Genomic DNA, 16185 nt, shown 5'->3' with positions numbered 1-16185 from the left:
GATAACTGCAAAACTCTCCAGCTGAACAGTCAGGTGTAAAAAGGAAAACAAAGATTAATTCTAAATTAATTTCATTGGTCAGATGTGAGATGTACCATAGCAAATATCTCTCAGATTCCTTTCTCTCAGGCACTCTGGCTTCTGTCTTTCTCTTGGCATGCATGCTGCCCTTGGACAGAGAGAGAGGCCTCCTATCTAGCAAACTTTCAGATAAGCATTGCTAGCTTTCTCTAACAAAGCTTTGAGCTAACTGAAATACCCCTAACATCTTTTTTCCTACTCTTCTCTTTCCTTCTAATTAACTGGAGGGAAAAGGGGAGGGAGAGAAACTGGGGGGAACCTGAGGTGGAATCCTCTTCCCAAGGAGGTTTTCTGTGTTGTTTCTTTCCTGTAAATTCTTGTATGATATTGTAAATACTGTACATTTTGTATATATTTATTGTATTCCATTATTGCTTGTAAACTACAGCTTCATTTGCTTCTCTGACTGGGTTTCAGCTGAGCTTTTAGTTGGTGTGGGTGGGCTAAACCACCACACTACAACATCCCCCTCCTTCTTTGTTTTTGGTTGTTTGCTTTTTTTCTTGGTCTCAGATTTTTTTTATTTCTTAGTTTTTAATGCAAATGGAAAAACCTCTGAGCAGAGCCCAGCAAAGCCTCTCCCCGTGCATAGGGACAGGAGACACCCCTCAAAACAGTCAGTATTGCAACCCCTCTTACAGGAATCTGTTGACATTTGTGGTGGGTGTGGGGGTACCAAAGGGAAATTTGATAGCATGTGTGCACAAATGGAGGGTGTCCTGGGGGTATTTCAGTTGGATGGTTAGGGGCTGTTGTTGGATCCAACTAATCCCAAATATCCAACTAAAAGATCCTTTGGGACCCTCCAGAGGCTCCCCACATCATCCCCAAATTCCCCTACAACAACCCCACACTGACCATAGATGCCAGCAGCCCCCATAAGAGGGGTGGCAAGATGGACCAGTTAGGGGACACATCTCTTGCCCCCGTGCATGGGGAGCAGCTCAGCCAGCCTGTATTCAGAGGGTTTTCCATTCAGATAAAAAAACAACCAAACAACAAAATCAATGTATTTAAAAAAACTCTACAACCCACACAAAGGAAAATACACCCTTTGTATATTACAGATACACACTGTACATGTATATATTTCAGAACCCCATGTAGCTCATTTCAAAGCCTCCTTTCATACAAATTAATGCCAGTCACAGCCACCCACAACCACAGCCACCCACATTTTCTACATCTAGTTAAACACATGAGCTGTGGAGTTGGATTCATATGGTTGGAGGGGGAGAGTCAGGGTTAGCTAGCTTCTTACATGTTTTATTCCCCTCCAAAAACATTCAGGCATTTCAAACATTCAGAGCTGCTACAGAACCACCCCAGAGGGCAACAGGGGCTGGCACTAATCTGGTGGAGAGCTGAGCCACCAAAGGGAGCCCACAGAAGCTGGAAAACATGGAGCAAAGAGGCGATGTCAGCTGAGTCAGGCAGCACCGAGGCCAGCTGGACAGAGTTGCTGTCCTTTCAGGGGAAAGAAATCTTCTCTCTTCACTGACTGGTCCTAAATATAAAATTAGTGCCCACACTCCTATTCACAACATCCACTTCATCTGTCTCTGGCCATGCTCCTCATGGAGACATAAAACCGCAGATCAAGACTCCCTCTCACTTTGTAGATTTTTTTCTACGTCTCAACCGTGCACGCTCAGCTGCACACTCTAAACAAACAAGGTTTCTAACATTTTAAGTTCTTTTGGGAACTACCCCTGGTTCCCCACAGACAATGCCTTAAACTCTTAGAAGATCCCCATGACCCCATACACTTAAAATACAAATAATATCAGTAATACTTTAAGTTAAACAGTACCTGTAATAAAAGAATGTGACCGGTTGACGCTGTCCCCTTAAGAAAGGGAATATGGTGGACGGAAGTTGGTAAATGAAAAGAACAATCTAAACTAATTTCATTGGTAAAGTGGGAGGAAGCACCTTCTGAACTGGGAGTGCAGGAGGGTATACTAGGCATTCCAGCACTTTATCTTTAGTCTTGCTTCCGTTTCTCCTTCGGGCAGCAGCTTGCAGCTCCTGGGCTTTCTGCCAAGGCTTCAGCCTTGAAACCAATATGCTATAAGGCCTGTATTAACTGCTTTCCAATTAACACAAACTGCTTCTAACTTTTTTTCTCTTTCTCTCTCTTTTCTAACCCACTCTGGGGAATAGGGGGAGAGAGGGGGAGAGCAGAGGTGGGGAACCCCCTCAGCAAGGCGGGGGGGGGAACTCTCATTTCTGTGTTACTTTATTGTATATCTTTGTATATATTGTAAATATTGTAAATTTGTATATATTCCCCTGCATATCCTACATTGCTTTGTAAATATACAGCTCCACTGCTTTGCTAATTCAGCTGTGAGTTTTTTTCTCCCTTTCCCTTCAATTTTCTTTCCCTTTACTTTACAGGGGGGAGGGAGGAGGCTTTTTGGCCTTACCCTTCCAACCCCACGACAAAGAACAATAAAAGAAACAATGCTTATAATACCTTCGGAATCCCCTGGTTCCAACCCAAGAGCTCTTTTACCTCAGACACCAATTTGCCTCTCCTATGTAGGGGGTCCCTTTAAAGCATACATTTGTCTGCCTGGTGCACCTTGTCTGTTCCTGCACTGACCTGAGAGAGTTGAAGGAGCTCTGCCTGAGAAGCCTCAGAGGGGGCACTCAGAGAGGACCTGTTCCTCAGCAGATCTTGCAGCCAGAGGGGTGTCCTGCCGCATTGGCCAGAAAATGGTCTGTGGAAAAAGACAAACTCCACAACTCAAACAAGTTATGGAGTTTTATATGCTTTATTACAGTGCTGGACACAGGCGGGATCTCGCCTAAAGCCTTGTGTGCTAAACAATTTCACAAACTCAATTTAGTTCCATAATACAGGAAGTGGCACTGTTTTAGTGCCAGAAATCTGTTGCATATTTCCCTGTTTTCTGTGGGTTACTGCATATGTTTTTCAACTTTTTTTATCAGCCACTTAGCTATCCATTGTGGTTATTTTGCTCCTTTGACACTGACAGTTTAAAATTCTTATTTTATATGAAAGGTTAATCTTTTCCCATGTTAATTCTTATTTTATACAAAAAGGTTATTTTTTTTCCCATATCAGGCTCAGCCAACCTCTGTTCAGAGGGTTTTCCATTCAGATAAAAAAACAACCAAACAACAAAATCAATATATTTCTAAAAACCCTACAACACACACAAAGGAAAATCCACTCTTTGTATATTATAGATACAGTCTGTACATGTATATATTTCAGAACCCCATGTAGCTTCCTTTCATACAAATTAATACCATTCTTCTACATCTACTTAAATAGGGAAGCTATTGAGTTGGACTGGTAGAGTCAGGGGCAGCTGGCCTCTTAGGGGTTTTAGTCTCCTCCAAGAACATTCAGGCATTTCAAACACTCAGAGCTGCTACATAAAAACCCCAGAGAGCAACAGAGGCTGGAACCAACCTGGTGGGGAGCCGAGCAGCTGAAGGGAGCTACAACACACCCCCAAACACAAAGGCTGGAGCCGCAACACACACCCCCCCCAAACACAAAGGCCAGATCTGCAAACCCCACACCCCGCCTCAAACACAAAAGCCGGTGCCACAAACCCCACACCCCTCCCCCCATAGGCCAGAGCCACAAAACCCACCCCCTCCCACATCTAACCCTAACCATCCAACTAAAACACTCCCACAAGACACTCCATTGGCCCCCACATGCCTCTATGTGCCCCCAAAATTCCCCTTTGATACCCCCACACCCACCATAGATGCCAACAGACCCCCTTAAAAGGGGCGGCAACACTGACCAGTTAGGGGTCCTCTCCTGCTCCTGTGCATGGGCAGCAGCTCAGCTGGCCTTGGTTCAGAGGGTTTTCCATTCAGATAAATAACAACTCATCAACAACAAAATAAATACATTTTAAAAAGCCATACAACACACACAAAGCAAAAGTCACTCTTTTTATTAGAATAAACTAGAATAAACCTTTATTAGAATAAACCAAACCAGGTTGGAGGAGACCTTCAAGATCATCGTGTCCAACCCATCAACCAATCCAACCCACCCAAACAGCTAACCCATGGCACCAAGCACCCCATCAAGTCTCCTCCTGAATATATTTCAGAACCCCACATACTTCATTTCAAAGCCTCCTTTCATACAAACTATTACAATTTTTCTACATCTAGTTAAACAGGAGAGCTATTGAGTTGGATTGGTAGGGTCTGAGTCAGATGGCCTCTTAGGGGTTTTAATCCCCTCCAAGAACCTCAGGCATTTCAAAGGCACTAACCTGGTGTGGAGCCGAGCTGCCAAAGGGAGCCCATGGAAGCCGGTAAAAGCAGAGCAAAGAGCCGACATCAGCAGAGCCGGGAGGCATCTAGAGGAGCCAAGCCTTGCCAATCCCAGTTGGAAGTAGCCAGATGGAACCGCTATCCTTTTAGGGGAAGGATATCCTGTCTTCACTGAGAGAGCTAAGCCAACTCACCCTAAGACTAAAAATCCAACTAAAAATCTCTCCTGTTTATCTAGATATTGAAGATAGATATTAATTGCTAGGTAAAGAGGCTTTGAAATCACCTCCACTGTATCTCTATTACATACAAAGGCTTCTGGAATGTAAAAGCAAATTCTAGGGAGAGCAAAACAGGGTTTCGAAGCATAAACATAAAATGTGTATCAATTAATTAAAAACAGTGGACCTTCCTTATTGCCTGTCATGGGGGGGTGGGGTGTCCTTCTTTGTTTCATTGGGGTTTTTCCTTTTTGTTTCTTTGTTTTCAATACAAATAGAAAAACCTTCAAAGAGGGCCCAGCTAAGCGGCTCCCCACACACAGAGAAGCCCCTATCTGGTCAGTGGTGCCACCCCTCTTAAGGGAATCAGTTGACCATCTCTCTCCCCTCTTCCCCTAAGAATTGTCGAGAACTCAAGCATCCAGCGCAGTTTCCTGCAGCACTGAACGTCCACGGGGCAGTACATGCCGCTGGACGACTGCAGTGCCGACCGTTACACACGTGGGGGCAGCACTGAGCTCTTCCCTGGGCATGGGGAGTGGCTCAGCTTGGCCCTGTTCAGACTATTTTCTATTTACATTAAAAAGCACAACACACACAAGTCCCTGTTTTTCATTTGTACAGACATAGGCTGTGTTTGTAGTTCAAGGCCCTATGTGATTTTATTTTTTCAATTCTAAAAGCCTTTAAAAAACAGAGGAGAGGCAGGGTAATTTCAAAAGCTTTTTTACACATCAGTCGATCCCATTCCTCACTCTCTAGGTGAAAATGAGGTTTTTCTCTGCATCACCTCACACCAGTACTTACATTTTTTTATATTTTGTGGTCCCCTCTGAGAATTTTCAGCATTTTTGGGGGAGTGCCACCAGGCCTTGCACACCTGCTCCTCTGCTGCATCCCCCTGCCCCACATGGCAGAATCAGTCCACCCAGAATCCCCCCACTCCCTTTGATTCACCCTCAAAAAAGGCACAAAATAAAGCAGACTGCCCAGCCAGCAGCTCGTTCCTTTCACAGAAATAACTAAAAATTCTATCTTCGGCCAATGCTATCAGCAGAAAAGGAGGCCTGGCCCATGACGAACTAAATGTAAGTGAACTATCTGACAGCATCACAATCCTGTGAATATTGCAAAGTAACAGTGCATGTAAAATAAGTAAACAATGAGAAAGTTAACTGCTGCTCAAGCTTTACCCAAAGTATCCTATTCAGTTTTGGATTCCACTTAACACAAAGAAAGTAAACATAAAACATGTCAGAGGGAAAACCAACTATACCTATGAAATACATAAAGAAACACCAGAATGATGGGGGCATTTATTCTGCTATCAATAGATAAAGATAACATGAAAACTGATGGGCTAAATCAACAGGGGAAGATTAGAATAAATATTAGACAGAACGGAATATACAAAGCTTCAGCTACATATATTTATCAATTACTCCAATTAGATAACTTTAATGACATAACTTTACTGAATTCAAACAAGCCAGTTTGTGAAGTGTCTTTGTTACAGTCAGTAGACGAGGAGACACGTAGAAGTCAGATGCAAGTGAGGAAGTGAAGAAGTGAAGAAGTGAAGAAGTGAAGAAGTGAAGAAGTGAAGAAGTGAAGAAGTGAAGAAGTGAAGAAGTGAAGAAGTGAAGAAGTGAAGAAGTGAAGAAGGCCTGTCAGCCTGACCTCAGTGCCAGGCAAGATCATGGAACAGGTCATCCTGAGTGCAATAACACAGCACTTACAGGATGGCCAAGGGATCAGGCCTAGCCAGCATGGATTTAGGAAGGGCAGGTCCTGCCTGACCAACCTGATCTCCTTCTATGATCAGGTGACCCGCCTGGTGGATGTGGGGAGGCCTGTTGATGTAGTCTACCTGGACCTCAGCAAGGCCTTTGACACCGTCCCCCATAGCAAACTCCTGGCCAAGCTGTCAGCCCATGGCTTGGACGGGAGCACACTGCGATGGGTTAGGAACTAGCTGGATGGCCGAGCCCAGAGAGTGGTGGTGAATGGTGCCACAGCCAGCTGGCAGCCAGGCACCAGTGGTGTGCCCCAAGGATCAGTGCTGGGCCCTGTGCTCTTTAACATCTTTATTGATGATCTGGATGAGGACATTGAGTCCATCATCAGTAAATTTGCTGACGACACAAAGCTGGGGGCAAGAGTTGATCTGCTGGAGGGTAGAGAGGCTCTGCAGAGGGACCTCAACAGGCTGGACAGATGGGCAGAGGCCAAGGGCAGGAGATTGAACACATCCAAGTGCCAGGTTCTGCACATTGGCCACAACAACCCCAGGCAGAGCTACAGGCTGGGGTCAGAGTGGCTGAGAGCAGCCAGGCAGAGAGGGACCTGGGGGTGCTGGTTGATGGTAGGCTGAACATGAGCCTGCAGTGTGCCCAGGCAGCCAAGAGGGCCAATGGCATCCTGGCCTGCATCAGGAACAGTGTGGCCAGCAGGAGCAGGGAGGTCATTTTGCCCCTGTATACTGCACTGGTTAGGCCGCACCTCGAGTACTGTGTCCAGTTCTGGGCCCCTCAGTTTAGGAAGGAGGTTGACTTGCTGGAACGAGTCCAGAGAAGAGCAACAAAGTTGGTGAGGGGTTTGGAACACAAGCCCTTTGAGGAGAGGCTGAGGGAGCTGGGGTTGCTCAGCCTGGAGAAGAGAAGACTCAGAGGTGACCTTATCACTCTCTACAACTACCTGAAGGGAGGTTGTAGACAGGCGGATGATGGTCTCTTCTCCCAGGCAGCCAGTACCAGAACAAGAGGACACAGTCTCAGGCTGCGCCAGGGGAGGTTCAGGTTGGATGTTAGGAAGAAGTTCTATACAGAAAGAGTGATTGCACTATGGAATGGGCTGCCTGGGGAGGTGGTGGAGTCGCCGTCATTGAAGGTGTTCAGGAGGAGACTTGCTGGGGTGCTTGGTGCCATGGGTTAGCTGTTTGGGTGGGTTGGATTGGTTGATGGGTTGGACACGATGATCTTGAAGGTCTCTTCCAACCTGGTTTGGTTTATTCTAATAAAGGTTATTCTAATAAAGTTCTGAGCTTTGCTGCAGGTTGTTCTGCAGGTTCCAATACTGTCTCTTCTGTGTACATCACTGCAGAATTAGTTGAGCGAATTTGGTCTCAAACCAGCTAATAAGACAACCTCTGCTTTTTCCGTGTGTGCGCACTTGGGTTTTGTTTCATCTGTCACGCTCAGTATTGCATTCAGGTGTAGAACAAGACTCTGGAAAGCCAAACCAAACATACATACTGAAGAAAAGCAAGTGGAAACACAGGCTGATCCCATGAACTTTAAGCATTCACTGAGCCCCAGAAAATGCCTGTAATGTGTTAGCTGCTACCACATCCTTGGTGCCATGTTCATTCTCATTGGAGGCTGTCTAGCAAAAGCATCTGTCCCCAATTTCCTTGGCATTCTTTGATTACCCAGCATGCAAATCTAAGAGGCAGAGTACGAATTGGAAAGCATGTTTCAGCATGTGTGTCTGGAGGCAGGCACTAATGTCTTACTACCCTGTGAACTTAGCATGATGAACCAAAGCTCTTAAGCTTTTTCTATTGGTGAAAACACAACAGGACAAACTTTGTTCCTCGGGTAACAAGGCACAAAACTCATTAAGGGGTTTCTAGGTCAGAATCAATACCTACCCATAATCTGAAACCCTTCTGGCTGCTTCTGCATGTCAGCAAAGTAGCTATTCGTCTCTCTGGGAGAAATTTCAATTGCTAATGAGCAGATGATGTTTCCCATTGGAACAATCCTACTCTTAGTCATGGAGTAAAGATCCCCTTTATGCTGGAAATACATATTCTAATAGGGTAAACTATGGTGAAGAGAAAACACTGCCCTTTTGCAAATAACCAACAGTACTTTTACACCTGTTGCAAGAATATCTGTAAACACTGCATTCAAGTTGTTGTAACACACCCTATGATGGACTCTGATGGACTCTACAGGGGAAAGGTGAGGAGTCTGAAGTGAACTTCTGAGCATATGCCCTGTATTGAATTAAATTAATTAAAATATTTACAGTCAACCATGGTGATCTTCGGGGAAGTGTGACTTTTATTTTTGGAGAGCCTATCTCTAGAGAGCACATGGATAGCAAATGTTGAAGAGCGCTGGTGAAAGAGTCATATTTAGTCAGTAGTCAGGAAAACTTAAACAGGAGCATTTGGGTCCCAGGCAAATGCATGGGTTTTTTCTCACAAGTTTAGAACTAAACTAAAAAGCTGACAGATGTAAACATACTGTGTGAGATACTGAAATATAAGATTACAATGGGTAGGTCAGGCTGTCCTGAGGAGTAGGTGTTACTATACCTTGAGTAATAGAGATATAGAGACATAAGAGCTCCATGATGAGGTCAAGATTTCTTTTTATCCTAATAGCTGTAAAACATTTTCACTACCCAGGCTCCCTCTGCTTCAACCAAAAGCTCTCTTTCTGCTCAGATGGGCTATCTAAAATTTATTTTAGAAGTACTTATTACTAAAGGACAATTTAAACACTTCAATAAGGAGCATGGGATTATATCCTTAGTCCTACAATATATTTCCATCTTCTTTAGCCAACAAACTGCTTTCCACATTCTCCTCATAAATCATGCTGTTCATAATGGGGAAGGGTCTGAAGAACGGGGCTGAGGAGCGGCTGAGGGAACTGGGCTGTTTAGTCTGGAGAAAAGGAGGCTGAAGGGAGACCTCATTGCTCTCTGCAGCAACCTGAAAGGAATCACAGAATGGGTTGGGTTGGAAGGGACCTCCAAAGGTCATCTAGTCCAAAGCCCCACAGTGAGTAAGGACATTCTCCATACAGAACAGTTTCAGTTGCATAAATAACCTGGTTCTAGACTTTTAACACTTGTGATTTTATATTCTTTAGTGAGTTTTTCTACCCAGACTTGGGTAGCTGGGTAGAAAGTAGAAAGGAACACTGTAAGCATGTAGGATTGTACAGGTGAGGATTCAGAATGCTACACTAGTCAGAAAAGACACAAACTCTGACTTACTCTGAAGTTGGTCATTTAGAGTAAAACTTTGTTCAAATGTTAGACTTAGCTGCAAGCCAGGAGAGTGGTTAAAGCTCAAAGAGGAATCAACAGCTATAGATTAGATCATTTTCAGGATGTGAAAAGAATGCTGTGTCTGCAATCCTCAAAGTAGAGTGTACTGACTTAGATGATCACAAAACCCTCCCATGGATTGCTTCCTTAGATGCTTACCTGGGCTGACACAAGCATTACCTTCATCTCTCTCTCTTGAGCAGCACATTTTGCCAGGCTCCCAATCCTGACCTGCTGCCATATAAAGCAGGCCACAGTAGATGTGATCAAGACAAGCCTGGAAGAAGGAAAAGGGCAAACAAAGAAGATAAATGGGGGAGGGAGGAGGGAGGGCAAATCTAAGTTAAGAAGAACTAGCACTGCTCAGCCATGATGAGGGAAGGACAGAGGCCTGGTTTTGAAAGTAGGAAGGTGTTTTTGGCAGCATATGAACTGCCAGCTGCATCTGTTTCATGGGCTGGGTTGCACCAAGTCACTGCAAAAGATGCTAAAATAAATATGCTTAGATGGAGGCTTCTGCAATACAAGCTACAGGAATTGACAAAGGCCACTGCTTGCTCGCTTTTTTCTTTAGCTGAAAAGTTTCTCACTTTGTTCTAATTCCCAAAAGGTTTTCACTGCATTCCTAGGACAGTTACAGGCTTGCTCTGGATGTATTTAATACCTATAAATTCCCATCAAAATCTTTGCAGTACAGCAAGAAAAAAAAAACTCAACCATACCACGAACTGCTTTATATTATTAAGTAGGAACTCAAAATCCTACAGGAATTGTTTTTTATGACAAATTATTCCTCTTTGTTTGTTTGTTTTGGTGCTATACAACTAGTACATATTCACTACCTAACTGAATGTCACAGTTGTGACTCAAAGCCAAGCAAGATAAAGTGTATCAAGAAAAAAAAAGATAGAGAAAGAGAAAGCTAAATAATTCTCATTCTCTTCACTTTTTCCCTTGAGAGATCAAAAACTATAGTAAGGCAGGCCTCAAATTCATGAGCTCTGGGAAATTATTTTGTTTGCATTTCATGGTTCTTGTGTTCAGTTGTAGAATGACATCCTTACAACACCAAATACAGGCTTCTGAAACTGCAGCTTCTGTCTCACTGATACTTCCATGACCTTCTGTCCAAACCCTAATTATATATACTTTAAATTGTTCATAGCTTTTACCACAGATCAGTCTTAGCACATGAGTTTCTGAGCCCAGATGAGTCTTACTGCTGTCTGGCTCTGAGCTCAGGAAAACATGCCAAGCTGCTGCCTACCTGCAGACATCACATCTATAGGACTGAGTCAGTCCAACTTTATATTTCAGACAGCATCTGTCTGACTGCTGTATTCAAATAAGTGTGCCTAGGAAGATCACACAAGCAGACTCGATGTTCATCACAGCCCTGAGGGCACTTGCCAGCTAGCAACTAAGAATCACACAGCTGCTCTCCATACACAGTAGGATGCAGGAGAATAGAATTGGAAGGGTAAAAGTGAGAAAACTCATGGGTTGGGATAATAATAATAGTAATAGTAAAAACAGAAACAACATCAGTAACAACAACAACAATAAGAACAACAGTAATCCTAAGAAGGATAAGAAATGCAAATGAACACTACTGCTCACCATCAGCTGACTGATGTTAACCCAGTCCTGGAGCAGCAGACCACTGGCCAACCTGCTCAGCAGTAATTAAAATGTGCCTGCATTATCAACATTCTTTCCAGCACAAATCCAAAGCACAGCCCCACACCAGTTGCGATGAAGAAAACAAGCCCCACCCCAACGAAAGCCATCACACAGTCTTAGGCAATAGACATAAAAAAACAAGGACAAGGTTGGAGCCAGGTGCGGGTCGGTCTCTTTTCCCTAGGAGCAAGTGCTAGGAGGAGAAGAAGTGGCCTCCAAAAATCCTTCCCATGTCTCCAGCCCCGCTTCAGAGGCTACTCAGACCCCCCAGCAGCACGTGGCAGCAAGCCGTAACCTGCCACGGGCACAAAGCAGCAGCAGTGAATGTGAGAGTCTGCGGTACTTTGGCGCTGAGCCCCCAGCAAGGCCATACAAGAACCCAGACACTGTGCAGATGCCACGGAGACCCCAAACCCACACCGAGACTCCCCCAAGTTCTCAACGGAACCCTGCAGAGAGGCTCCAAGAGCTCCCAAAAGGTCGTTCAGAGGTGCCTATACAATACCAGACCCTTTCAGATGCCCACAAGAACTTTAGATAGCCCCAGACCCTTTTAGGTGCCCCCAGACCTCCTTTGGCACCCCCAAAAGCTGTTTGGATGCCCCCAGATCACCCTTATAGACACCAGAACACGGCTGGGGGTCCCAGGCCAGCAGCAACACTGATAACTGGACTGAAAGCTCCCCGAATGCTGTGGGACCCCTTCCCCTACCAAAGGATGGAGGCTCACAGGCACCATGGCTACACAGAATGAGGTCAGACGCCAAATCAAGGGCTCTCGGTGACAATTCCGGTCCCAAAGCATACGGAACAGAGCGCTGCACACCATGGCGTGTGCGCTGAATCCATGGCGACGCTGGCGCGTGCGTGCAGACCCGCGCTACAGCGCACATGCCGAATCCATGGCAACGCTCGACTCAATCTCTCTCCCTCTCCTCCCCTCTCTCCCCTAAGAATTATCAGCAATCCCCTAAGGATTATCAGTGTCAAGCATTCGGCGCAGCCAGGCTGCAGCACTGAGCGCCAACTGGGCGGCACACGCCGCTGCACCACTGCAGTACCGATCATTACACACGCGGGGGCAGCACTGAACAATTCCCTGAGCGTGGGGAGCAGCTCAGCTTGGCCCTGTCCAGAATTTTTTCTATTTAAATTAAAAACCACAACACAAACAAGATACAATTTTTAATTTCTATAGACAGAGACTGTATTTATATTCCAAGCCCCTGTGTGACTTTTTTTTTGTTCTAAAAGCCTTTATAAAATAGAGGAGATAGAGGGGGGTCATTTCAAAATCTTTTTAACGTATCAGTTAATAGCTAGTTGAAACTGAGAGGTTTTCCTCTGTATCACCTCACCCCAATACTTATATTTTTAAATATTTTGTGATCCCTTCTGAGAATTTTCAGCATTTTGGGGGGGTGCCCCCAGCCCTCCTTCAATCACCTGCTCCTCTGCTGCATCATCCCCCTGCCCCACGTGGCATAATCAGTCCACCCAGAATCCCCCCACTCCTTTTGATTCATGCCCAGAAAGCAGCAGATTCATGCCCAGCCAGCAGCTCGTTCCTTTCATAGTCAGAAGTGTACGCATCCCCCCTCCCCGAAAAGGGGAGCTCTGCTGGAGACATAAAGAGGGGGATGGGAGGGGAAAGGTTCCTCACAAACAGCTGCAGCTACCCCGGTCCTTGTGCGCTGGTGGTGGGGAACGTGCCAGAGGTCAGTGCCACATCTCTCACACCCTGTTTTGGTTGGACCCCTCCGCAGTGATGCTCCCCTCAAGGACTCCATCGCACATTGCAGGCAGGTTCCATGCTGCTGTCTTTGCATCTCAGACACATGCACCCTTTAATCCTCCTGAAGCGATGCAGCCTACTGTGGTGCACCAGCACCCTACAGTGTACCCCAAAAGCTACTTTCTAGACTTTTACAGAGCAGAAAGCTCAGTTTTCTCCCACTAGGAACACGAGACCCAATGCCCTTCACCCCTCCCATAGATGCACTCTGCAGAGCCAACACTTGTTCCCAGAGAGATTTTAGAGTTCAGGTGGATGGAAGATGCAACACAACACACCCAGCACTTCTTTCTCTACAGTAACAAGCATCAACTTGTCAGCAATACTCAGGATACTTACACAAGTGCTCTAAAACGTGCCTCAGATCCATCTCACCCGATCAACTGATCTGCTGAGTCGTTGTGTGAACGAGAAAGAGAACGTACCTTTGCCAGGGAAAGCAAGACAATGTCCTTCTCCCCTGCGGGGGGATGGGGGCTTGCAGGCACCCAGGACTACTCAGCAGCCTGCCAGACGCCCAGGCCTGGGCTCTGTGGCCACAGCTTCCTGCAGCAACAACAGACCAGGAGAACAGCAAAGATGTTTACTTACCTGTCCTTTAAGATTGTGCTGCAGGTGAGAAGCAACAGCTCTCCGCTTCTTCAGCTGGGAAGTACAAAGTATATTAAATACATCCCAGGAGTAAAAACAACATGAAAAATACCACAGAAACACAGCACACACAAAAGCCTTTTACAACAAACACAGCCTCAAACTTTAACCCAGCACAGACTCAAATCCCCTGTCACTGTTGAGTGACAGAGGCTGTTCACATAAACAGTGATCTTCACGGAGACAGCCCTGATCAGCAAGCAGCAGGCTCAGCTGAAGATCTCAACTGCTTTGGCCACCAGATAAGCCAGATCCAGACAGCTTTTCTTGCTTGCTACCCACTCACTGTAAAGTGATTTCTCTGAGGGAAAGAACTCCCTGCTGGAGATCTAAGCTACACCACACTGATCAGTCTCGGCGGAGCGGAGGCTACTCCCCGTACATGAAAACCCTTTGGTTTTCACCACCTCGCAGCCTGAGCTTTTCACCCTTGGCGAGCATCGGGACTTGGAAAGACCTAAGGAAAGCTCTGTGCTACTCTGCTCGGCAGATACTCACCGGTGAGCTGCAGGGTCCTCAGCATTTGGCAGCAAAACCAAGTATTACAAACCTGTTGTGTCTTGTCCGGCCAAACTCTTCGCAGAGCAGGAGAACCACAGGGGACAAGAGTCACAGAGCAGCCGAGGGGGAAGTTCATTTCTTCCAAGCAAGCTCTAAGTGAGAAAGTAAAAGCAGTTAGAGTCCCCAAGGCTGGCACTTTGCAGCAGCTTACCACAGTGACATTCTTGGCTCGCATTGCCAAAGGAAATTTGTTTCTGAGTCACTTGCAGTGAGGAACTTGGTTTCCAACAGCTCCACTTTCTGGTACCAAAGCATCCCACTCCGTGTCAGGGTTTGTGGCTGAGGCCGAACACAAATCTGCAACTTGTCGCCAGGCAAAGCAGTTGAGCTCCCTGAAAAAAAGAAACAACAACAACAACAACAAAAAAAAAAAAAAAAAAAAAAAAAAAAAGAAGAAGAAAAAGAATGTGACAACCTTAAAAACAAGACCTAAACAAAACCCCAAAGCCATTTCTCAGGAAGCCTTCGGGAACCCACCACATGTTGAAATTCCCTTCCCCTGTGGCTCCTGGTTAGCCAAGAGCTGTGGAACATAAAGCAAGGCACAAGCTTGTGGGTACCTGCTGCCCTGTAGCCACCAAAACCGGAGCACCGAGTCACTACCTATCCTAGAGCAGATCCCAGACACAACAGGGACTCCACAGAGACCCCAAAACCTGAGAACCCCCCAACTCCTTCAGGACACCCAGAGATTTAGGTGCCCACAAAACCCCTTTTGATGTACCCAAACTCCTATCTGATACACCCACGTCCATTTCAGGTATCCCCCAGATGCTTTTAATTCCCCCAGACCCACTGCAGATGACCCCAGAAACCCTAAGTCTGTCCCAGATCCTTTAAGGGGGCTCCAGACCCCTTCTAGATGCCCATAGAAACTTTACCTGCCTCCACACCGCATTTGGAGGCCGCTCAGACCCCTTAGCAGCAGGTGGGAGTAAGCAAGTTTGTTGCTGTCATCAGTTAAACCCTTTGATGGTTTCAGCTGTCTGACGCCGTGTCGGTACAAGTCCTTGTCGGGGCACCGCAGAATGAGACAAACCTCCCTTCTGCCCAATAGTTCCAGTAAGAGCACTCTTAGGCAGGCAGCACTGGGGTGGCAGCCGTCAGGTGACGCCATCCTGGCACTGGAGCTGGGCGCCCTGAGCGGCTGAGGAAACCTGGGTAACGCCTGCAGAGAAATGTTGGCTCCTCTGTCGCGGAACGCTGGCATTAGAGACAACGCCGACACCTCCCGAGCCCAGGGCGGAGGGCAGCGGCCGGCGCCGAGCGGGGAGGTGCGGCAGAGCTCTGCGGCGATGCGCCGGGAGCCTCAGGGCGCCGGGAGCCTCAGGGCGCACGGACGCTAGTGCCGCCCTCAGCCCCGCCGCCAGCCCTGCTGCAGTGCTCACAGCCGCCCCAGCTCCAAGCCACCCCCACCCCCCGGCCCTCTTCCATGTCCCTCAGGACTCTCGCAGCCGCTCGGCACACACCAGGCTGCCCCTGCCTCCCCCGCCCGACTCTGCCCGGCACCTGCCACCACCTCTCTGCGGGAGCCTGCCTGGAGAACAATGTCATACTTTGGTGGTTAGTGCAACATAATTCATTAGTATGTATATCATGAACCCACGAGTCAATGCAGAGTAGAGCTCTTACGAGGAGGTCGGAAGGGACTTCCGAAGATCTAATCAACCCCCGCTTCAGGGTTGCACAGGAAAACATCCAGGTGGAATTTGAAAGCGTCCAGATAAAAAGACTACACAACTGCTCTGGCCAACCCGCTCCAGGGCTTCAGCATTCTCACAACAAAAAAAGCTCCTCCTTAAGCTCTCCTTTTTGTTGCATTTCAAGAGGTGGGTTTTC

General features: G+C 46.6%; 1 long non-coding RNA gene across 2 annotated transcripts; it reads right to left on the bottom strand.

Annotated features, from left to right (window-relative positions):
- Positions 1-7416: 7416 nt before the first annotated feature.
- Positions 7417-15357, bottom strand: LOC137450060 (uncharacterized). Of its 2 annotated transcripts, none has more exons than XR_010989540.1 (6): positions 15228-15357; positions 14554-14678; positions 14336-14438; positions 13726-13779; positions 9816-9933; positions 7417-7813 (listed from the first exon to the last, which is right to left on the bottom strand). It is a non-coding gene; the product is annotated as an uncharacterized lncRNA (long non-coding RNA). The 2 variants fall into 2 exon arrangements; XR_010989541.1 differs by having other exon boundaries at positions 9837-9933.
- Between the last annotated feature and the right edge of the window lie 828 nt (positions 15358-16185).

This window comes from Melanerpes formicivorus, unplaced genomic scaffold (assembly GCF_026170545.1).
Source record: "Melanerpes formicivorus ecotype bairdi unplaced genomic scaffold, bMelFor1.0.p_v2 SCAF_34, whole genome shotgun sequence".
NCBI classification, from domain to species: domain Eukaryota; kingdom Metazoa; phylum Chordata; class Aves; order Piciformes; family Picidae; genus Melanerpes; species Melanerpes formicivorus.
This window is presented reverse-complemented; position numbering and strand designations above follow the sequence as displayed.